The 23,030-nt window shown below is 46.8% G+C and overlaps 1 protein-coding gene and 1 pseudogene across 2 annotated transcripts in view; both read left to right on the top strand.

Annotated features, from left to right (window-relative positions):
• Window positions 1-23,030, top strand: part of SPOCK1 (SPARC (osteonectin), cwcv and kazal like domains proteoglycan 1) — a 519,342-nt gene that overhangs the window by 385,684 nt on the left and 110,628 nt on the right. The window lies entirely within an intron of this gene.
• Window positions 15,676-19,758, top strand: LOC101082621 (annotated as a pseudogene).

The following is a 23,030-nucleotide window of genomic DNA, read 5'->3' as shown; positions in this document are numbered from 1 at the left end:
CCCCCCTGCAGTCCGGGCAGGAAAGTTGCCTTTTGTTGTAGAAGGTTGCCTACCCACCGATACTGATAAATCGCTTGTCTAAGAGGCAGGACGGGATTTGGAAGAGTCCTTTGCAATGACTCCTGATTCTTCAAAAAAAGAGTGACTTCCGGATGCTGCTGGGCCCTCAAAGCTTTCACGGCCTCAGCCTGCTCTTGGTCCAGTGTCCTGGAATTGCAGCCCCAGCTTAAACACAGCCCTCAGTTTCCCAGACCTGCTCAGCTATCTATTCCTAAAGCAAACAAAGAGACCTAAAGCATTCTTATTAGAAACTGTAGTATCCTTTTCCCCATTCTCCATATGCGGTATACTGAGGCCCACAGAGCCAGGGACAGTGGCAGAGTTTGATACCCAAGGTTTCCTGCCTTGATATCTATAATCACCCACTTCTTTTTATAAATTTAAGTTTATTTATTTATTTTGAGAGTGAGAGAGAGTATGAGCAGGAGAGGGGCAGAGAGAGAGAGGAAGAGAGAGAATCCCAAGCAGGCTCCACACTGTTAGTGTAGAGCCTGACGTGGGGTTCGAACCCACAAACCGTGAGCTCATGACCTGAGCCGCAACCAAGAATCAGGTGCTTAACCACCCGAGCCTCCTAGTTGCCCCCTACAATCACCCACTTCTATTTGAAGTTAAAAAAAGGGAGTCAGGGAGGGGTAACATTGGCGTGGAAAATGGTGTAGGTATTAGTCTTTGACATTAGTCTCCTACTTTTCTACCTTATATGAACTTCTAGAGAGGTGACATCTTTTCCCTAAAGAAATGGATCACGTGGTAGTCAGTCAGTAACTGTGTGTTGACTGTTCTAGATCTCTGAGCCCACGGATACTTTTAAAACCCATTCAATGAGGCATCCTTCCAAGGGGATATTTCAGTCGGGTGGTTTACTACTAGAAGTGTTTTAATAATTGCCCCCAAATACATGACCACCTTTTCATGGAGGTTTAAGAGGACATTTTAGTCCTATAGACAAAGCTGTTGGGGGACCATAAGTAGATGGTCAGTTAATAAGAGTGAATGAGTTAACTATTCATGAACTCCATCCCTCAGAGTTGCCACCTTTTGCGGGGGGGGGGGGGGAGTCATTGGGTTCAGGAAACAAGAACTGATGAGACCCTGAACATGATTAATAGGAGGGATTTGATATCGTAAGTCAAATTCACAAAAAATGAGTGTTGGCAAAACATCTTGTAGCCCTTGTCCCCATCATCATCAGGGAAACCCCCACCCCATAAGAAATGATCGCAGTCCTCCAGGGGGAGGCGTTTGCTCTCTTTGGGATGGATCTGAAGTCTGTGGGGCACACTGTCAGGAGCAGGAGGAAGAAGGAGCCTGTATATCAGCTCTGTTCTGGATGCTGGGTAGTTGTCTTCAGGTGGTATCACACAAACTCTCCTGCTTCTATACCCAGAACAGTGTCAGGATCCTAGAACTTGAGGGAAGTGCTTAGAAGCCCCTGTCTTGGCAGAGCTCCTAGTGACCCGGCATCAGCAACCCACTCAGAGTTTTGTGACCAAAGGTAAAGTGGACAAAAATGCACCAAGTCTTGAGCTGAAAGGATATAAGGTGTTGCATGGCAATAAATGTTTATTCATATTCTGTATCCATAAAAGAGAAGGAATAAAATATCACCGGTGGGGATAGGCCAATTGAAGGCCAACCCTGCAGCTGCTTTGAAAGTATGATGTAGACCCTCCCCCTTGACTTGGGTTTGAGGCAGTGAGGATCGCCCTAGTCATCTTACTACCCTTGATGTCCTGTTATCCTGGCCAGAAAAACTGAACCAGTCCAGAAACTCCGTAAATTTTTATTTCCTTCCTTACCGTGCATCGTGCGTTGTCCTACTTGCTGTGGCTATGACAAAGGGCAAAGCAGACAAAGCCTCACTTTTCATGGGACTTAAAGGTAGGCAAATTGAAAAGCAATCTCCTTTTATCAGAACAGATGTTCAGATGAAGGGCATTGAGTGCTGCAGGACACAAAGCAGGGCTACCACCACCAGTTGGGAGGTGTGAATGGTTTTGGTAGAGGAAGTGATGATTCCGTGGAGATCTTAAGGCTGGGAGGAATCAACCAGAGCCAAAGTGGCGTGGAGCACAGCACATCCATCCGAGGGGAGAGGGGGTTGAAGAGTTAGATGAAGGACAGCATGTCCCCTCGAAGGAGCTTGTGACCATTGGTATGGCTGGTCACATGTGATCTGGGGACAGGGAGTTAACTAGCTGCAGAAATGAGGCTGGAAAAGTAATAAGGGGCCATTTCTGTAGGGACTTTGAAGGCCATGTGAGGGGGCTGGACTTTGCCCTAACAGCACTGGGGATCCTATTAAGGGTTTCTGGTTTTGAATTCACTTGCACTGGCTACTAAGTAGACATGGTTGGGGGCAGGACTGGAGGCAGGGTAGCCATGAGGAGACTGCTGGTATGAGTGAGGCCCGGAAGTGTATAATGGTTGCAGAGATGGGCAGAAAACAGTCGACGGAGGCATTCAGGGAGTCAGAGCTGGTCTCGGTGACCATGTGAATTTCAGACACAAGGGAGTCGTTTCAGCTCTGAGCTCGGCAGAAGGCCTTCTTCACCATCCTAGTCCTGATGAGACTTGGAAATCCTCTTGCCAACAGCTTCGTGGAGTCAGCCTGGGCCAGCTTGGAACCCGTCATCTGTGAACCCCTTTGCTTCCTCTCCTGGCATCCATGTGGAAAGATGAGAGCTTATTGGGGTCCTGCCTGCCAACTTTTAATTTTGCCTGTGTGCAGAGGGGCACAGCCACTGCTGACCACAGTCCGGCAGCCTGGGCTTCAAGTGGGCAAGCTCAGCTTTCCTCCCTCTGGAGGGGAGAGCTGTTTGGGAAAATGTAGTGGCTCTGAGGTCCCTGGCGGCTCAGAAGGGAGGAGGGCCCCACTGCTCCACGTCCTGTTTCTGGTAGACAGGCCTCTTTTCATAGGGCTTCGTGGAGTCCCCTCAGTCTGGACCCATCTGACCAAAGCTCAGATGTCAGTGCTAGGACTGCTCATGTCCCCACCAGAAGCCACTGGTCCTTGGCCTGACCTTGAGGAGAAGGCTCCCCGAATGGAACTGGGAGGCCCTGAGAGCCAACTCTGTTCTCCCCCATGAGCCTGGATGTTGGTAATTGGAAAACAAGCAGTCAGACACCCTTCTGCTCCCACCCCCCTCTCCAGAACGTTTACTTCCTTAATCACTGTTAAACAATTAGCAAATGGCTCATTTATGTCTAGACGCAGAAGAGAGATGCAGAGTCAAGAGCTGCTGTGGAGGAAAATGTTTCTCTTCTGTTGTGAATGTGCTCTCGCAAGGGACGGCAAGAGAGAGCTTGCTTTACAGGGTTGGCATTTCTTTCAACATATTGTCGCTGCGGATTATATTATTTTCAGAGTCATTTTAATAGTTTCCAACAATTGCTACCAAGTAAAGGTCACGTTTGAAGTTTTTGGCAAATAGAGTCTCGGTTGGCCGGCATTTCCTATGCACAGACTGTTCTGAAGAGTGAGAGCAATCCAGGGCAGAGGTTGTAAGACTTTGCAAGATAGCGTTAAACTTAGTGTCTCTTCCCAGTCTCCCCCAGGCTTTTGTGGCCCTGCGACCGTGACCGGCATGGGACATTTTTATGTATAGCTCCTCTTCTTTGCTTTTCAACAGAGTGGAGGGTGTCCATATTTGGGGGGATATTTTTGGATAACCCTGCTGCCACAGAACCCGCTGGGTGGGAGTTGTCTTCACTTGCAAGTGTCTCCTTGGTGAGGGCATTGCTTCTGGCTAACCAGAACATCACGTGATGGGAGCCAAAAGGTGGAGGGCTTGCGTTTGCGTGTTTTGTGCATCAGGGGATTGGAACACAGTGGCAGTGGTGATGGCCCAAGGATGAGAGGACTAACAGCAATTAGGGAAGCCATTGGATGTGCCCATCTGGCAGCCCTGTGGAGGGTCAAGAAGTAGGAACAATCCCGACGCCATCCCCTTGTGCTCTAGGTAGCGGGGGGAGAAAGCAGCGGTGCACCCGTGGACCACGTGGACACCACTGATCTGGGGAGGGAGTCATGTGGTAGGTTTCGTTATTTTGATTTTCTGTTGCTTAGGAAAAGCCTGCAAAACAGGCTTTATGACTTTGCACGTATACTCCGTGGATCTAACCAACTTTAAGCAGTTTTATATGTTAAAGCTTCAGAGATTTGGGGATTCACATCCCATCACAGGTGGCCCAACTTTGCATTTCTACTCAGGTCTTGTTCATTTTCAACCTCCTTTCCTCCATCAGGAGTAGCCAAATATCATTTAGACTGAGAGCTGGAATTCAGGGTGCAAAAACCCTCGACTCTTGGGTTACATAGAAGTCTTGCCCTAGTTTTGTTATCCTCCCCTTTTCTCCTTCATGGGGTTTTGGAAGGAGCAAGTACAAATAATATGTAAAATACTGATTGGGTGTTAGTTAGGACGTACGTTCTGGCTGCTCTAACAAAAATCCAAATGAAACAGAGGCTTAAACAGAGGTAGTTTTATTTCTCTCCCCTGCAAACATCCCAAAGGCAAGCAGCCCAGGGAGGGTCACTGACCAGGGTCCTTTCAGCTCACCGTCCTGTCTTTCTCAGCCAATGTAGTTGTTGAGCTTCCGCGCCTGGGTCCAAGGTGGCTGCTGTGCCCAGCTGGAAGGAAGGAGAAAAGGAAGGAGGCACAATCCAGAAGTCACCAGTGTCACTTCTGCTCACATCGTCTTGGACACAGCTTAATCACAAGGCTCCATGAGGCTGCGAAGGAGTCTGGGAAATGTAGTTTTTATTGTGGACGGCTATATGCCTAGCTAAAATTTGAGAGTCACATAATTAGAGGAATAGAGTGGATATTGGGGTTACCTGTCAGTCTCTATTGTAGTAATATTTTTAATCACAGTAATGACAAGAACAACATCGAAACAATAGCACTTAATTGCTAATTTAGTAATTAATACAGAGCAATAGGTACTCTGACCTTGTGCTGAGTGCCATCGTATTGTATTTCCTGTAGCTTTCCATCTAATTCCTACAACAGACCTATGAGGTAATACTTTTATTAGTCCCAAATTAATGACGAGTACATCGAAGCCCTGCAACGTTTCCAAGGGCAACACAGCTCGTAAGCAGGAGGGCAGGAGTACTAGAACACGGGTCCACCTCTCACATCAGTCTTTACTTTCATAAGTGCAGAGCCGTCTGAAAAGTAATGTAAAATACCAGCTGTGTCATCAGGATGCTTTTGATTTCGTGTGACAGAAACATAACTCAAACTTTGCTTACTCCCCAAATGAGGATTTATTGCCATATAAGGCTAGAAAGTATACTGGGGTAGGCAGAGCTCAGAGAAAGAAGAGGAAATGCTGTGCTGTCGACATTGCATTTCCTTCTGTCTCTCTTTGTCTATCTCTGCTTGGCTTCATTCTGCAAAGAGGCTTTCTCCCCTTGGCAGAAAGTAGGGATTTTGACAGCCCCAGATTCATTTCCTCCCAGCCTAGAAGCTCAAGAGAAATTTACCAGCGTCTATGCTTCAACCCCAGGGAAGGATCCCACCTGGCTCTTTCTGAATCCTATGTCTGTCCCTTAATCAAATACCATGCCACAGGACCCTCTTCCCCCCTACATTTCAGCATAATCAAGGGTAGTATTTTTTACTGGAGGAGAGGGAGGGCAAGATTATTTACTGGACTGACAAGATTATTTACTAGTACACTGGGAGGGCAGTGTGCTACATAATCACCTCTTAAAATGTCAGATATAGTAATCTCATTAAAGGCTTCAGCTAAATGACACTAGCTTGAGCCTGTAAGGATATATTAAAGCATTCTGTGTTTCTATGAATGACAGGCATAGACGGGCACAGAAGCCAAGTCTATACCAGAATGTTAGTTATCTGGTTAAAGAGAGAGTTCATCGAAAATAGAGTAGATCCAGCATTATTTTAATTCAGAATTCTTTTCAACCATTTGGCCTAATGTTTTAATACTTCCTTCTGATCATGTGGCACATCTGTCCTCAGTTATATGAAGCATTTATTTCTTCTTGGAACATGCCAAGATAACACTGGCTTTTTGGCTCCTGAGGATAAACTTTCAGGCAAAATGGTTATTGTGACATTTTCGGGAAGCGCAGATGTTCAAACACCGTCCGTGGTGAAAATGCATCCACTGAATTTACACAGACTACTTCAACATGCAGATTAGTTATGAAGTTACAGCAGAAGGAAGCAATTCAGCTAATTATTTCACTACTTATTTCTATGTTCTATATGCAAACATGCATTTAACCAAGATTGGAAGAATAGGTATTCATTTCTTCTTCTCAAATGCCCTGAATAGGATGCCATGTAATTAGTTAGTGCTTTTGTTAAAAACACATTAGGAAGAATAACCTTCTTGTTGTCAGTTCTGTTGAATGCACAATTAAACCGTTTGATAAAGCAATTACCTGAACGCAATTATGTTCATCCTCACCCCATCAGGAGATGAAATTAAGGATTAGGTAAAATTGCAAAGCACATGAGATCTCTGCCAACCCTTCTTTAGAAGACAGAAAGGTCCCTGGCCAGGATGAATTTGCACAGTTCTATAAATCTAATTAAATCATTGCACAACAACTTTAATTAAGTTCATGATCATATTGCTTTTCTTTTTCTTTAAGAAAAAAAAAGCAAACAAAATATTCTTTGTTGGCATGCTGCTCTAATGAGTATAGACAGACTTCTTCACAACCTTTTCCAAGAGAACATTTGAGCCCCAGATTTGGGAAGTGCTCGTAGAGTCTTGTTATCTAAGCCTTGGACTAGGACCTTTATGTCATGAGGGAATGAGTTGGGTTAGGGTTGACCATGAATTGATGCCATAACTGCCTGTCAAGAGGAATGGCTTTAATGATGCCCTCGCTTTTACCAAAGCAAGTTGTTGGGACTTTCCCCTCTCTGAAACCAATGGAACAGTTTTGCATGTTTACATATGATTGCATGGGACCGAAATGCCTCATCCTGTCATCAAGGGTAGTTTTCCTGAGATGCTGGGTTCCATCCCGGAACGTGCTCAGAACAGCAGACCTCAGCATCAGGGAAGACCCTGTGTCTAAGAGAGCACCTTTCCAAAGTTCTCATCTAAAGATACTGAGGACCGCTTTGAAATCTGCACCTCCTTGAAGGCTGCCTGTGCAGTGGTGTCCAGATGAGAGACACCAGATGCTATGGGAACATGGGGACGCTGACCAGAGTGATCAGGTGGAGTACATTATAAGGTTTTCTTTGCTTTCTTCTCTCCTCGGAGGGAGGTCAAAAGATGTTATCCTGTATCAGCATGGATGGGATGCTCCTAAGGTGGTTCATCTCTCATGTTAGCTTCATATTTCCTCCTGGAAGATCTCTAGACCCTCTGGCCCCTCTTGAGAGCACATCCACATAGAATACAATTCCCTGCTATCAAACAAAGCAAGACAGAGGTGGAGTAGAGAGGATGCATCCCCTTTTTTGTTTGTTACTTTTGGCCTTTTAATGTACATGACAGGGTAGAATGGCTTGACTCTCTCTTATCCACATCCACCTCCACCAAAAAAGGGATAACTATATTCCTGACATTTCACCTTTGAGGCTTAGACTAAGCATCTCAGTGAAGTGTCTGTGAGCCCTTCCTGCTAAGCGAGGTCATTTCTTTTCCTCTGAGCTCCAACAGCACAAGGTAGTATACTTGTGCTGGCACATTTATCGCACCCCCTTGGAACTGTTCACAGTTGAGTGTGTGTCTCGCCACATGATGAGCTAGAGAGTCTGAAAACTGTAACACCGAGCCCCTCAGTAGAATACCCTTTTAAATAGCTGAGTTTGCAAGATGTAAGGGAAATCCCTGGTTGGGAGGCGGGGAGAAGGAAAACCAGCGCGGATACCGACCCCTGACCACTGCCTTGGGTGCCCTGGGGCAGGGGCGGTGGAAGGTAGCCCATCTGACCGAGAGGTTTTAGGGGTAACAGCTAACCTGCAGACTAGAGACAATGCTTTATGTCTTTACATGTTGGGAAATTCGAGGTGATACCCCACACCTAAGTCCAAAACCTTCATTGAGTTCACCCTGAATTAAAAGGTGGGCTTTATTGAAAAAAAAAAATTCTGCCTGTTGGTCAGATATTTCTTCTAAGATAACACTTGTCAACTTCAGCCTGATTCTGCTTTGCAAAAGAAAAGATCACCGGTAAAACTTCTTAAGGAAGAACCCGCATTCATTCCTACAGAGCACGGGCGGTACACCAAACATATAATGACTAACATAAGACACAGGCACAACTCAGTTAGATCTGAGAGCAGCTGTTAAGCTGTCCTGTGGCGTATTGTGTGACTGGCGACCTGAGTATGTGGTTCCAACTGATACTCTTGGCATGGTGTGGAAATTTTCAAGCTGATTAATTGACTTCAAGTAGTCCTGTTTGGGAATGCACCGACATTCCTATAGACGTAAATCCTCTCTGAAGGGCTGAGCCATCAGCTCAAGCTTCACAGGATTCCCTCAAAACCCCGTCACACATGACTCATAGTTCTTAAAAACGTAGAGTGAAGTAAGCCACCATGAGCAAGAGGGAGCACAGACCACAAACAGTAGAATTCGACCCCCAAGAACTTGAAAGTTGGATTTTCATGCAAAATCAGTACAGACGTTCAAAATGTTTAAATTTTAAAAAATGACAATGTAAAACTTAAGCAATGAGTTACATGTAATCAAAAAACACTGGCTCTGAAAGGGAGAAATATAATCATTAAAAGTACATTTTAATGACGAGAACACATGAAAACCATGAGAAAGAAACCAAGGCCCCAGCTCCTTATTCTAAATTTCGTAATTAAAAACACCTAGCTAAACACATATTATTTCTGTACAAATCATATTTCAGGATAACTCTAAATCTCTGTTCAATAGAGGAAAATTCTTTGCAGAAGAAGTATAGCTAATAAATGCAGAAGCAATAACAGAACAAGGAAATCACCATTTTTCAGCCCCTAATGATACAGCTGATATGGGCAGTGATCAAGCATGGATGAAACCATTAGTCAAAAGGCTGATAATGAACTTTAGGCTATTTTTAAGTAAAATGTTTATTTACTTATTGAGAGAGGGGTGGGAAGGGAGAGGGAGAGGCAGAGAGAGAAGAGAGAGAGAGAGAATCCCAAGCAGGCTTTGTGCTGTCACTTAACTCTGAGATCATGACGAGCTGAAATCAAGAATCGGATGCTTACCCGACGGAGTCATCCAGGCACCCTTGAACCTCAGACTATTAACTCCTGATCCATCAGATGAATCAGAGAGTCACTGAAATAGGCAACTGGCATTGTTTGTCTTCTGGTGTCCTGTGGTGCCTCACGGGTATGTGAAGTATTTTAATTGAACTTAATTCTAGTCAAGCCTATGATGCCGTGTTCCACTTACAGAATGTGCAGGAGGGAAAGGAGGCCCCACAGATGCAAACTGTCAAATTTGGAGTGTGAGGTTTTCGGGGACCCACTTTCCCCATGGAAAAAGGCAGAGTGGGACACATAACTGCCAAATGTTTTGTAATACTCGTTGCACCCAAAGGGAAACAAGCCAGGAGAAATGTAAAAAAGAAAGATGCTTTGGGGACTCTCAGGAAAATTGATAAGGAAGTGGGAATTAGATAGGGTAGTAGCATTGCAGTTGAGTAAGGAAAACCCACATTTTTAAAGAGGTATCCTGTGAAGAGCGTAGAGGGCTTGCTTAATGATAATTGGCCAAAAAAAGAAAAGTATGTTCTTTGAGGGAATAAAATATCTCCTGTTAACCTTATCGTCAGTGTTGAACACATAAAGTGAATGAGTATCAGTAAAAGGAAGGAAGTTATGTTTGCAGGACGAGTTTAGGGATAGCCAAGGATATAAATCTGTAAAACTTTAAAAATATATATGTCATAGACTTAAATACAAAATTTAAAACTATAAAACTTCTAGGAAAAAGTTAGAAGAATCTTTGTGCCTTGGATTAGGCAAATATTTCTTGGATACAGCACCAGAAGCATGTGGCCATAAAACATAAAATGGATAAATAGTTTTCACTTCCGCCTTCAGAAGACACTGTTAAGCGAATGAAAAATGCAGCCACAGCCTAGTATAAAACATTTGAAAATCATGTAACTCATGTAGGACTTGCATCCAGCATATATAAAGAGTTCTCTAAATTTAAAAAAAAAAAAAAAAAAGTAGACAACCTAATAAAAACGGGCAAAAGATGTGAGCAGGCATTTCATCAAAGAAGATACGTGGATGGTAAATAAGCAAATAAAAGATGCTCCATATTATTGTCCTTGAGGAAATGCAAATTACAACCACAGTGAGATACCATAACACCAGAATGTCTCATATTAAAAAGACTGATCAGGTATGTCTGGGTTGCTCATTCGGTTAAGTGTCCGACTCTTGGTTTTGGCTCAGGTCATGATCTCATGGTCTTGAGATGGAGCCCTGAATCAGGCTCTGAGCTGGCAGCATGGAATCTGCTGGGGAGTCTCTCTCTCCCTCTCTCTCTGGCCCTCCCCGCCTCAAAATAAATATATAAGCTTTTTTTTTTTTTTTTTTTTTTTTTAACAAAGACTGATCGGTACAAGTTCTGGCAAAGATGTGTAGGAACCAGTACTCTTCTGTGTTGCTGGTGGGAATGTAAAATGGTGTAGCCATTCTGGAAAACAGTTTGGAAGTTTCTTAAAGTACTATATGATCTAGCCGTTCTGATTATAGGTCTCCACCCGAGAAAAATGGAAGCACATGTGCGCGGAAATAGCTGTTCACACGTGCTCATGGCAACTTTATTTGTAACAGCCAGAAATCACAAATAGCCCAAATATCCATGAAGCAAATAGATGAACAAATGGGATACATCTCTACAATGGAATGCCATCCAGAAATAAAAAGGAATGTGCTGCTGGCCCATGTAACAACAAGAATGAATATTACAATAATTAGGCTGTGTGACAGCCAGACAAAAAAAAAAGGATGTACTATTTGATGACATTAATATAAAACTTCAGAAAACACAGCTCATCTCTAGTGACAGAGAGCAGATCCATGGTTTCATGTGGTGGGGGAGGGGGGAGGAATAGGAGGGCAGGGTTCCACGGGGGCAGGAAGAACCTTTTAGGGATGATGGATGTGTTAATTATCCTGATTACAGTGACGGTTTCGTGAGTGTGTATGTATGTGTATTTATCACAGCTCATCAAATTTGGACACCTTAAATATGTATAGTGTATTGTATGCCAACTGTACCTCCAATGCAGCTGTTTAGAAAGTTTTTAAAAAAGGTGATCAGAGCTGTAGAGTATGTCTTGAACTTAGCACGTTCTTCTCCTTCGGCACCGTGAATTTCCACGTTCCTCTTTTTTGGTGCTGCTATCCTCCACCACTTTGTAGCCTCATCAAGGCTGAGTAACGTCCAAAAATAGAGTCGACACTTCTCAAAGGTGGTACCAGTAAAACATTGAAAGATAAAAAGATGCGAGTTACCGTGAACACTCAGTCACTCTGGATTCTTCTTTCCTGGAGAATTCTCTGTACTCGACATGTGTCCGAGATTGTAACATCCCTTTGGGTTCAGAGCCCAGTTGTCATTTGTTGGCATTGTCCTTCTGCCCTTCTTGGAGAAGCACAGGTCTTGGGAGATTGAGCAGTAGCCAGAAGGGCAACTGTGGGGGTGGCTGAGATGGCAGAGGGCAGGTCTCCTACGGTGGTCTGCAGGGCCTGCCGCCCTGGTGGCCTTTCAGGGAAAGTCTGCTTGGGCCAGAGGGATGGTTAAGGTTTGCCGCATGGCAAGAAGAAACTATGCAAAGTATATAAATGCCTAAGTGACAAGAACCAGTGGTGAGTGCAGGTGAGGGGAACGACTGACATGTTTGACATGGTCGCTGTGACTGATATGACAAAGCCGTTAGTCCTGTAGGTGACAGGGGAACAAGGGAGATGGTGCCTCTGAGGGCCGCATGCTTAGGAGGGGCTACTGTATGTTCCAACTCTGCAAACGTTGAGCTCCACTCACCGATGCCTGTCTCAGACCTCCAAGTGCGCAGAGTTGGAGAGGCCACGCAGTTTGCTGGGGCCAGCTTGGCACCTTCTTCCAGGCAGGGTAGGTAGCTTTTCTAGTCATCACACACACTAATGTGTACCAGACCAGGCCAGACACTACTCCTGCTCCCAGGTTGTTTCTTGGTCCCTGGGAAGACAGACACGGGGACAGAGGGTTTCACAGGTCAGCAAGAGGTGTAGTGGCATGGGCAGGGCGAGGCCCTGCATGGGAGGATGAAGGAAGTGTTGACACATCCGTATCTTGGTTGAGAGCTTGTTCAGTGGAACGGGATGGTATAGGCTCACATCCTGGTTTAGCTTGTTAGCCGTGTGACCTTGAACAAGCTCTGAAGCCTCTTGGTGCCCCAGTTTCCCCACCCCCGCCAACGCTCATGTATTTCTGAGACAGGGTCCTATTGGAGAACTGAGTGATAGCAGCTTTGGCCATGGCCTGACCGTTCCTGGGCTGGAGGGAGTGGACAGAAATAGGACCCTAGATAAGTCTGCCAGATACGCAGGGGAGCAGTTAACTGGGCCTAGGTCTGCTCCTTCCTGGAAAGCCCTCCCCCCACTGTAAGGAATTGAGCAAAAGCAGCCCCTCTATCACACAGCCAGAGACAAGAGCCTACTCTAGAACCCCTCTCCAAGGGCCATCTTTGTGTTCCCTGACCTGGGCTTGTAGTCCAGGCCCGCCATTTACACTGCCAGTCCACACCAGAACCAGTGCCCATACCACATCGGGTGTCAACCCTGTGCCACTCGCCATGCTCCACACATGACATGACAAGATCGTGCTTAATTCTCACACCGATCTTCTCTGATGGGAACTAGTATTAAATCCCTTATTGAAATAATGAAGACATAGAGCCTCAGCTGTTAACACTGCTGTGGTCTCTCAGCTCCTAAGAGGAGAAGCCGGCCTTCACCATCATGTCACCCTGATGAGTGGCAAAGTCCAGACAGTCCTAATCCCAACACCACTAAAGTCAATCAGGTAGAGGGGTGGAATGCACTTAGAGATGGCAAGGAAATTGGATCTTAATTATAAATATTTTTAAAGAAGTTTCTTTTTCTTGACTTTGAAGAGATACTACGGTTGTAGTCTAAGGATCTATTAATCTTGAATTGGCAAATAAAAGCATAAATAATGTCCTGGGCCAGTTCATGGATTTCTTAAACAGAACTGTGCTGCATTGATGATTTGTTTTCAAGTGTCACCAGCAGCCTCTTTTCCTGAGTAGTTGAAATGTTCCCTTACAGGGTCATCTGCATTACTTCCTCCCCTTCAGAAGACCCTCTCTTCCCTAAACTGTGATTGGTTGGCCTAGGCTCAGCTCAGAGCCCTGATCCGGGTATCTCGGTGTTGGTGGCTTGGTGCTGGTGGCTTGTAGTGGAGAGTGTGGTCTCCCTAGATGACAGCTGACCCCATTGGCCCTGCCCCTGTGTGGTGCTGTCTCCCAAGTAACTGCCCCCCAGCGCCCCCAGCTCAGAAGTGGTCGTCATGGAAACATATTTTTGTTTTGTCTTGGTTAGTAGTGGCTACTATTTGATTACAGACAAGTGGAAAGAATGGAGTGCCTCCCCTCAGAAGCATAGCGTGTGACTGAGCAAGTTCAAGGGCTGCTACAGACATTGGGAGGCTGAGGACGGGATGGGTTGCGGGGCCCCCTTGGGGCAGCCCTGTCCACACCACCCCATTATTGTATCACATAAACACAGTGCTTTTGTCACAGGCTCTCGGTGCTGACAGCTTCCCCAATGGTCTCCTGGGTGACCCCGCCTTCCCAGTGAGGGTGCTCCCCTCGCTCCTGCCCACCCCTCACCCTCCCGTGTTCTTCGGTACCGCCTGGAGCTGGAGCTGTGCGGAGAGAGGAAGGGTTCCTGAGGTTACTTGGTTTTCACAGCTCACAGGTTTTCTTGATTGCATGTTTTGTAGATCCACATTTTTATCCCTGTAGCTGTCATTTTTCTTGACCTGCTATTTCAGTCACTCAAAACAGTATTACTATATCGCGTTGGAATTTCTCAGGCTTTTTTTCCCTTCATGAAGTTTTCATCAACCTAGGGAGAATAATAGCTAATGATGAGAATGGAGAGCCGCAGCCGACTTGACCCGGCTTCCCACCGGTGGGCGGGCCCGGCTGTCAGGAGCAGGGCCGAGCAGCCGGGGTGCGCCGCTGGCCCCACTCCGGCTATGCCCTGGGTGTTGGCCGCTCCGCATCCAGTCCGGTCCTCACGACCCTGGGGTAAATCGGTTTTGTTCTCATTTTCGCAGAGGAAGAACAGACCATCCCCAAAAGGTGGTTCCTTTCCTGAGATCCTACAGTTATAAGTGACAGAGGTGGGTCTGAACCTAGATGTAGCAGAACCCAAACAGTGTATGTCTTTCTCGATACTCGAAGCACGTGAACTGTTCACCTTGGCTGGTTTCATGGCAGCATGGCGCATTGACAGAATGGCGTTTGGATGGCCTGCAAGATCTGCTCACTCAGATGCGTGATTGGCATCTCCCATGCGCTGTGGCCCAAACAGATGATTCTCCTCATCGCCCACGGTCTCTCTCGTGGCTGCTATGACTCTGCTCTCAACCCGGTGACTCAGGCCCCTCTTGGTCTCCCCATTTGCTCTCATCCTCTTCAGCTGATCCGTTAGCCAGCCTTGTTCTCTGTTACCTCCACACGGTAGCATGATTTGACTCTGGGTCATCACTGCTGTCCCGTGACACTGGTGCCACCGTCTTTTTGCACGTGGGCCCCCACTTGGCCTCCTCACTGGCCTCTCTGTTTCCATCAGTGTTCTCTGAGGTTGGTTCCTCACAGAGCAGCTGAGCAAGCGATCCAGACACCTGTGCACTTGCCGTCACCTGTACAACGACGTCACAAATCCTTATTGTGCTCCCCAGGCCCGCCATGACCTGGCCTCATTCTAACCATATTTTACCGTGCCTCTCTGTCGTTGCTCTGTCTGATCACCTTGGTGTGCATTTCTCCCTGTAGCGTGCCGAACTGGTCCTGCATCGGGGATTTTGTGCATGCCATTCCCTCTGCCTGAATGCCTTTCCACCACAACTTCACATGACTTCCTCCTTCTCATCATTCAGGTCTTAGCTGAAAGGTCCCCTCCTCTGAGAACCCCTCCTTGACCACCCACCACACAACAGAGCCAGCTTTCCCCTCAGTCACTTTCTAATCTGTTTCTCTGCTTTCTTCGTACTGATTACCTGTGTCTGCAATGATCTCATTTCACTTGTTCCTCCAGACTGTATAGCAGACTGCTCAGTTTCTCGAGTAGTGTCTACACAAAGGAAGTGCTCAGTCAATATTTGTGAACGAAAGATTTGATGATTGAATGATGTATAGAGTTCTCAAAATGTGCCAGAGTAGCTTTGGAGTGTAGCTCTGGGCTTCTTCCAGTCCAGAATATCTTGGGGCTGGGGGATGATTCTGCCCTTCTGCCCACTGATGAGGATGACAGTTTGTTCACATTGCCTTCTGGGAACCCCGGGGAGATAGGGAAGTACAGGATCTTGATGCTAAATACAAAGATGGCACTGACTGCCCTGACACTGATGTGTGCCGATACGCAGGTCTGAAAGAAACAGGAAAGCTGGGTGAAAGTGACAAACAGTGTGTCCATCTGTCTGTATGTTCATCTGTCTCTCCTTCCATTCACCAGGGATGAACTGGGTGCTTGTTCCTGTCTGGGCATTGCAGATGTAAAAATGTATTAGGTGAAGTTCCTGGCCTCCTAGATTTTCCATTTCAGAAGGGGAAATGGAAAGTCTTGTGTTGGTAAGTGGCTTCCTAATAAAGGTGGGCATGTGCAGAGCACCACATGGGCACGCAGGAGGGCCTCCTACCTCTCCTGGCAAGTTACGGAGAGCCTCCTGAGGAGGTGATGGCTGAGCTGTATATGAGAAGTGTGAAGGATGCTGGCAGAGGTGGGAGTGAGCCCTGATGCTCCCCCTCCCTTCACACAAGCCTAGGAACTCCTGCTTATCCTCCAGATCATAAGCGCCTTCCCTCATGCCCTCGGGCTGGTCATGCCCCTTGTCGCATATCTCACCCGTGCTGCATACCTTTTATTCTTGGCATTCACCATAGTTAAAGTCTAATTTTCTATTTGTAGGATTACTAAATTAGTATCTCTTTCCTCCAGTAAACTATGAGTAACTTAGAATAGGAACCACATTTATCTCTGGCTCACTGCTTCATCCCCAGCAGCTTACCCAATGCCTGGCACAGAGAAGTGACTCAGTCAGTAGACACTCGCGTATCGAACATCGGTGGATGGGGAAGGGAGAGAGATGAGGCCAAAGAGGTGAGCAGGGGTGCACCATGGAGGTCTCTATGTGGCCTCCTGATGGACTTGACAGGAAAATAATGGAAATGAGAGTTTATTGTGTCCTTAAGGACTGACACGATGGAGTAGTTTGGGGAACCCTTGTTTGTCTTACTGGAAGGAGTAGCTTGGTGAGCAAATGTAATCTAATGTAAAAATCTCTACAGACAAATGAACTCCCATTTCTGGAACTCTCAGTCCTGGAGAAAAGACCTCAATTCACCATTTTCTGTATGTGTACCTTCACACCAGCTTTGTGTCCAGCCCCGGGAATGACAGAGATGAACCATTCAAAGCCCTTGCCTCGGGGTACTCTGCATTTGGAGGCGGGGGCTGATCTATGATCCTCCAACAGTGAGCACACTTGGACCGCTGATAAGGAGGAAGGCTTAGAGAGCCTGGGAGCCAGAGGGACCCAGAAATTCATGTAAATGTGGCTGTCCAAGAAACTGTTATTTTTATTTGCCCTTGATCGTAAACCAAGACTTAAATGTAGAGGCTGCCGATGGGCACATCTCCACTGAGAGATGTGCCCAGGCTCTTTCCAAGTACGGCCCAGGGCATTTAGCTGCCTTGTATTCATGCTTTTTAAGACGGAATTGTGTCTCACCTTCATCTGCAGTGAGGGTTTTATTATTTCAGTTTAGCATAACCCTTGGGAGTGTCGTCTTGTGCGGGTTTTGTGCTGTTCTGCTAGTCCCCGTTACTTTCTATCCCTGGCTACAGTGCCTGCAGCTTGTAGGCACTCAGTCAATGTTGGTGAAAGGAAGGGTTGGAGTAGAGAAGAGACAGTCCCTGGAAAGATAAAGGAAGTGACTTTCAGGCTACCACGTTTGAAGGCAGAGCCCTCAAACTCGTAAACTGTCAGGTTCGTTAGATACACCTTTGCACCCATCTGGCCCACTTCACCATGCCTGTCTTTGTGTCTCTGCTAGTCTTTGCCTCTTGCCCATTGAACACAGAGAGGTGGGAAGGAAAACTGTGGCCCAAGTTTCCTTATTCTTGTGTTGCTTTTTCTTTGCGGCTTGGCTCAGATCCATGGCTGTATAAGCATGTAAGGAGATGAGGGAGGAGGTAGCCTGGAATCTGAAACTGAGCCAGAGAGTACTGTGAGAAAGAGAATGTGCTTCATGATGACAGGTGCCTGAGAGTCTCAAGAGAATCAAGTTGCTTCTTGTCAAAGCCCCTTGCTTGAAAGCCCAGGGGAACAAAGGGATTTTCCTTTCACAAAATCTGCCTATTCTATTTGTGCCATGACCCTTTTTCTCTTCCAACTTGGGGACTCTGGAGCTTTTGAGAGGTGTTTCATGCTTTCAAGATGAAACTCTGCATAGCGTCTGAACTTGACTGAGTCTGCTCTTTCATTGACTTCAGGCAGCAAAAATGCTTGCTGTGTTGTGGTCCCCCTACTTGGCTGTGCCTTGGGGAGTGTGGAGGCAGGATTGGGCATGGTGCCTGCCCTCTAGGAGTCGACACTTTTAGCCGCCACTGCAGTGGAAGTTCACATGTCCCCCAGCAGTCTGTATCTGCCTGCCAGATGCCTGCCATGCACACAGGGAGGAAGGCCTGGATACGACCAGAGGCAGAGACTAGGGGTTCAGGTTCCCTCCTGCAGACCAGGACAACAGAGGCGCTCCAGGGTGGAGAACAGAGCTGGGATTCTTCTCCTTCTCCCAGGGTGTTATGATTCACGGATGTGTTTGTTGGCTAATTGCTTCTCTGTGAGAAGTTTGGAAATTACACAGCAATTTTGTTGACAAAAGGATGAACTTCAAATTGCTGTTTCGCAAAAAATCGTTTTGTTCTTGAGGCAAGCTCAACCCTTGTTCATTGAAATAGAATCTTAAAACTAGCATCTTGTCTCACGTGGGATTTGCACATTTTGTTAGAGAAAATATTGCTTCCATTTCTGTTGTTCTAAATGATGGACCGTTTCCAAGTTGGTTCCATTTCTCCATGGACTCCCAACCAAGTAAATGAGCAAAAAATACCTAGCACCAAGTGTTAGATCCAGTGCTTATATTCCAGCCGATTCTTTGGGGAGTAGAATGTCCAGCCTGCTGGTGGCCTCGGTCACATTGCTAGGTACTTCAGAAGATGCCCTTCTCTTCCTTGTTAAAGCTCAAACCATAGAGCTATCTTTTATGGTTACAAGCTCTCTAGTGAGGACTTCCAAAGTATCTTCAAAAATGAGTTTTTAAAAGCTTACTCTCTCGCTGCCATCTTGCGTCCCCACGTGTATGCGCCTAATCTCCGCTGGTCCACCCGAGACCCCCTGAGCGCCAACCCTAGCCCCCCGCGTGGTCCCATTTCCGCTCCAACAAGATGAAGGAAACTATCATGAACCGGGAGAAACTCGCCAAAGCTGCAAGCACAAGTACACGTTGGTGGGAAAGGAACTGCTCGCCGAAAGAAGAAGGTGGTTCATAGAACAGCTACGGCAGATGATAAAAAACTTCAGTTGTCCTTAAAGAAGTTAGGGGTAAACAGTATCTCTGGTATTGAAGAAGTGAATATGTTCACAAACCAAGGAACAGTGATCCGCTTTAACAACCCTAAAGTTCAGGCATCCCTGGCAGCGAACCCCTTCACCATTACAGGCCATGCTGAGACAGAGCAGCTGACAGAAATGCTCCCCGGTATCTTTTTGTTTTGTTTTGTTTTTAAAATTTTTTTTTAACATTTATTTATTTTTGAGACAGAGAGAGACAGAGCATGAACGGGGGAGGGGCAGAAAGAGAGGGAGACACAGAATCGGAAGTAGGCTCCAGGCTCTGAGCCATCAGCCCAGAGCCCGACGCGGGGCTCGAACCCACGGACCGCGAGATCGTGACCTGAGCCGAAGTGAGATGCTCAACTGACTGAGCCACCCAGGCGCCACCCCTGGTATCTTAAACCAACTTGGTGCTGACTAGGTTAAGAAGGCTGGCTGAAGCTCTGCCCAAACAATCTGTAGACGGAAAGGCACCACTTGCTACCGGAGAGGATGATGATGATAAAGTTCCAGATCTTGTGGAGGATTTTGATGAAGCTTCCAAGAATGAAGCCAACTGAATTGAGTCAACTTGTGAAGACGATAAAGCTTGAAGAAGTGACTGGGAGCTGCTACTTTATATTATGACTGCTTTCTAAAAATTTTGTTCATAGATCTGATAAAATCTAGATCTCTAATATTTTTAAGCCCAAGCCCCTTGGACACTGCAGCTCTTTTCGGTGTTTGCTTACACACAATTCATTCTTTGCAGCTAATTAAGCTGAAGAAGCCTGGGAATAAAGTTTGAAACAAGATTAGTAAAGTTCTTTGCCTAGTTAAAAAAAAAAAAAAAAAAAAAGCTTACTCTCAGTATTTATACTTCTTTTTTTCCCTAAAAAATAGTGTAGATTTGGATATTTCTGTCTCAGTATGAGATGATGCATCTGATGGGACTTCGGAGTTGAGTGGGCATCCAGGTTCAGTGGAGAATATCTCTTTATGAAAGCCTCATCTGCTTTGCATGGCTTCCAGAAGTCATTCCCTCGGTTTCCTATTGAATGAGATCGTAAGCAGGTGTGCTGGTGAGGTCACTCAGGAGACACTGAGAGACAGTAGCAGAGCTCTCCAGGTCCTGGGTATGAAGGAGACCTTGATAGTATCCCACCGCCCTCAGGTCACTGGCACCAAGGCCCTCACATTGTAGAAGGTGTGGGAGAAGGAGGAGGGTGGCCACATCCTGGGAATTAGCATGTTGGCCATTAGGGTTGGTGCATTCAATATGAGATATGGGCTGTTGCTACAGTTTTGACTTTGGGAGCCTGAAGGCATTTCTGCTTGCCTTCCCCAGCAGGGCTAATGGAAAATTAGAAGCTATTAAGGGAGAGTGGCTGTAAAGATTTTTGGTTTTGTGTTCTTCCATTTTGGTTCAGAGGAGGTGTCAAAGACTTGGATGCTCATGAGCAGGGACCAGGAGGGAGATGGGAAGCCTACAAGGGTGGCGATATGCAGGCTCTGTCAGGAGCAGACCCTCTCATCCTCTCTCTGTTCCTGCGTTTCTGTAGCTCCTCATCTAGGTCTCACGTGGCTCTCCAATGCCTCCTACTGGCTAGGGTCGCGTTGTTCTTCCTGGCCTCCTCTCCGGGCACTCAGACTGTGCTTCTCCTCTGCTTGAGTAAATGCAATAGCTTCTTCTTGCTCCTCATGACAAAAATAGGCTCTAGTTAGAATTTGAAGCCTCTTTCCTAATCTCTGCCCTTGCTCCTGGTCTCCGCCATGCCTTGTTCTTTCCTTGTCTTCAGAACCTCGCACCAAGTTGTAAGGCCACCGAGAAGACTTCTCCCCCCTTGGGTTTGCTGTCTTTCAGTTCCCACAGCACTGAGGGTCACTTGCCCTGGTCCACCATGTCACTGTGGCCAATCTGGTAGAATATGCTAGCTGATCCATTTGTTAATCTACTTGAAAACTCTTTGAAATCGAGAACCATGACCTTGCTACTACTTTGTGAATCTCTCAACATACAGTTTCTGCCAGAACAAAGGTGATTGGCATGAAAAGCTAAGGACATCGGAGGGGCGGGGGTGATGGTAGGTAAGATGAGTGGCAGCAGGATTAGCAGACTTGCTCTACAAGGTTGATAGATTTGACATCCTGATATCATCACTCTTTTTACCTTTCTTTATAAATGCCTTGGAGCAAGCCAGTCAGGTGATTTGTATCCCCAAGTAGAAACACGCCCATTTGGGAGACAGAGACTGCTCACCTTTCAAATCTGTGAGAGATTGCTGAGCCCACGAGAAATGGACAGCCATCTCACATGGATTAAAACCAGTGGTGGTAGGAAGTTTAATTTGCCTCATGAGTTTGTAGGAGGTGAGCATGTGACTTCACTTCCATGCTGTTGCTCCGAGACTGCAGTCACATCTGTGGGTGGCTTTGTGGGATGTAGGCCCTTCCCTGGGGAGGAGACCACATCCATTTTGAGGTGGAATATTCTTTTGGCTAATGCAGGCACAGTGTATTTGAGTTGGGGGGGAGGCCTAGAACCTAACTAGTCCGGCCTCTCCTGGTCCCCACTCCTTGACCCCCCAGCAGTGTTCACAGACATGAAGACTGAGACCAGAGGAATCAGGTTATAGTCTCAGCAGAGACTAGACCCTGAGTTTCCTGACTTCCACTCAAGAGCTTTTCACGGGAGGGTAACAGATGCTTATAGGCACCAGGAAGCTGAGAGAAAACATAGTGTCAGCAGTCCCATGTGTAGAAATCCTGGGTGGATGGTTCCGGTTAAATAGAGCTACCCCTGTGTTTTCCCTGGCTCACATGCTTATTTTGGTTCTTCTTTCCCTCTTTTTTTTTTTTTTCTGCCTGCTTCCTGACTTCCTTTCTGACGTCCCCATTGCCCTCCCTCCCATGAGACTTAGGAAGCCATCTCTCGGCCCCTGAAACGTCAGCTGGTGCTGTGCTTCTGGCTCTAACCTTGCCTGCGTGCCATGTCACAGAGCTCCCTGGGTCCCCAGCCCTGGCAGCCATGCCGTGCCATTCACTGGGGGAGGTGCTGCCGGCTGTTGCTTCCCAGAGAAGCAAGATCTCAAGCCCTCCCGGCTGAGCAGACACCAAAGGCTGTGGGAGTTTTGAGGGTGGGAGATCTTGAGGAGATAGCTCTTTTAGATGAACTTGATGACATGAACAACAGTGTTGATCATGATAATAGTCACAGAACAATAAAGATAAAATAGCTACTGTTTACTGATGCTGCACCATGCCAAAAGCTTTATTTACCTCTCTTCTCTCACTTAGTACCTAGCCCCAAAATGCCAGTGGTGCTATCCCTGTCTTCCAGAGGAAGACACGGAAGTTCGGAGAGGTGAGGTGGCTTGTCTCCGTTCACCCCTCTCGGGACCCAGACCGAATCAGGGCCTCTTGGGAAGAGCAGAGGTCGGAGGGGTGGAGACCTCCCGCCAGCAGCTCATTCACCTGCAGCCGACGAGTGTGGCCGTTGCCTCTAGGGAAGAAGGGAGGTCACTCAGTGACTCTTTCATCCTCTGGCCCTGCTGCGCTTACTCAGGTGGGAGGAAAAGAAAACCAGGCTGTGCACTATCCCCATCATCTGTCTGTTCAGGAGGCTCGGCCTCATGTATTCTTATGTATTGATTTCATTCATTTCCACAAATACCTACAAGGACTTCTCCCGCCGCTGGGGAAATGACGGCTTGTTACATAACGAGCATTTGATCAGGACTCAGAAGACATTAGTCACCTTTCAGCTTTCCTGTGTGTTATCCCGGTAACCTTGGACAAATCGTGTGATTTCTCAGAGACTCCACTTCTTCATCCATCAGACGAAGCCAATGATGACAGAGGCAGCATGGCTGTCCTTGCCCAGTTTCTGCACCGAGGTGGCAGCTGGTTGGGGGGACGATGAGCCCTTGACGTATCGTAACCTTTGGGGTGGCTTATGTTGTCCCTGACCAAGAAAGCACGTGGTTGGGCAGAGTGTGTCATGGGGAGAGATGACGGGAGAGGAGCAGAGGGAAGGAGCCAGAGTTCTGGAAACAGTTCTTTGCATATTTCGAGGAGCTCAGGTGTCCTCAGCTGGGAGGCACCAAGTT

Source organism: Felis catus, chromosome A1 (assembly GCF_018350175.1).
Source record: "Felis catus isolate Fca126 chromosome A1, F.catus_Fca126_mat1.0, whole genome shotgun sequence".
In the NCBI taxonomy this organism is placed as follows: Eukaryota; Metazoa; Chordata; class Mammalia; order Carnivora; family Felidae; genus Felis; species Felis catus.
This window is presented reverse-complemented; position numbering and strand designations above follow the sequence as displayed.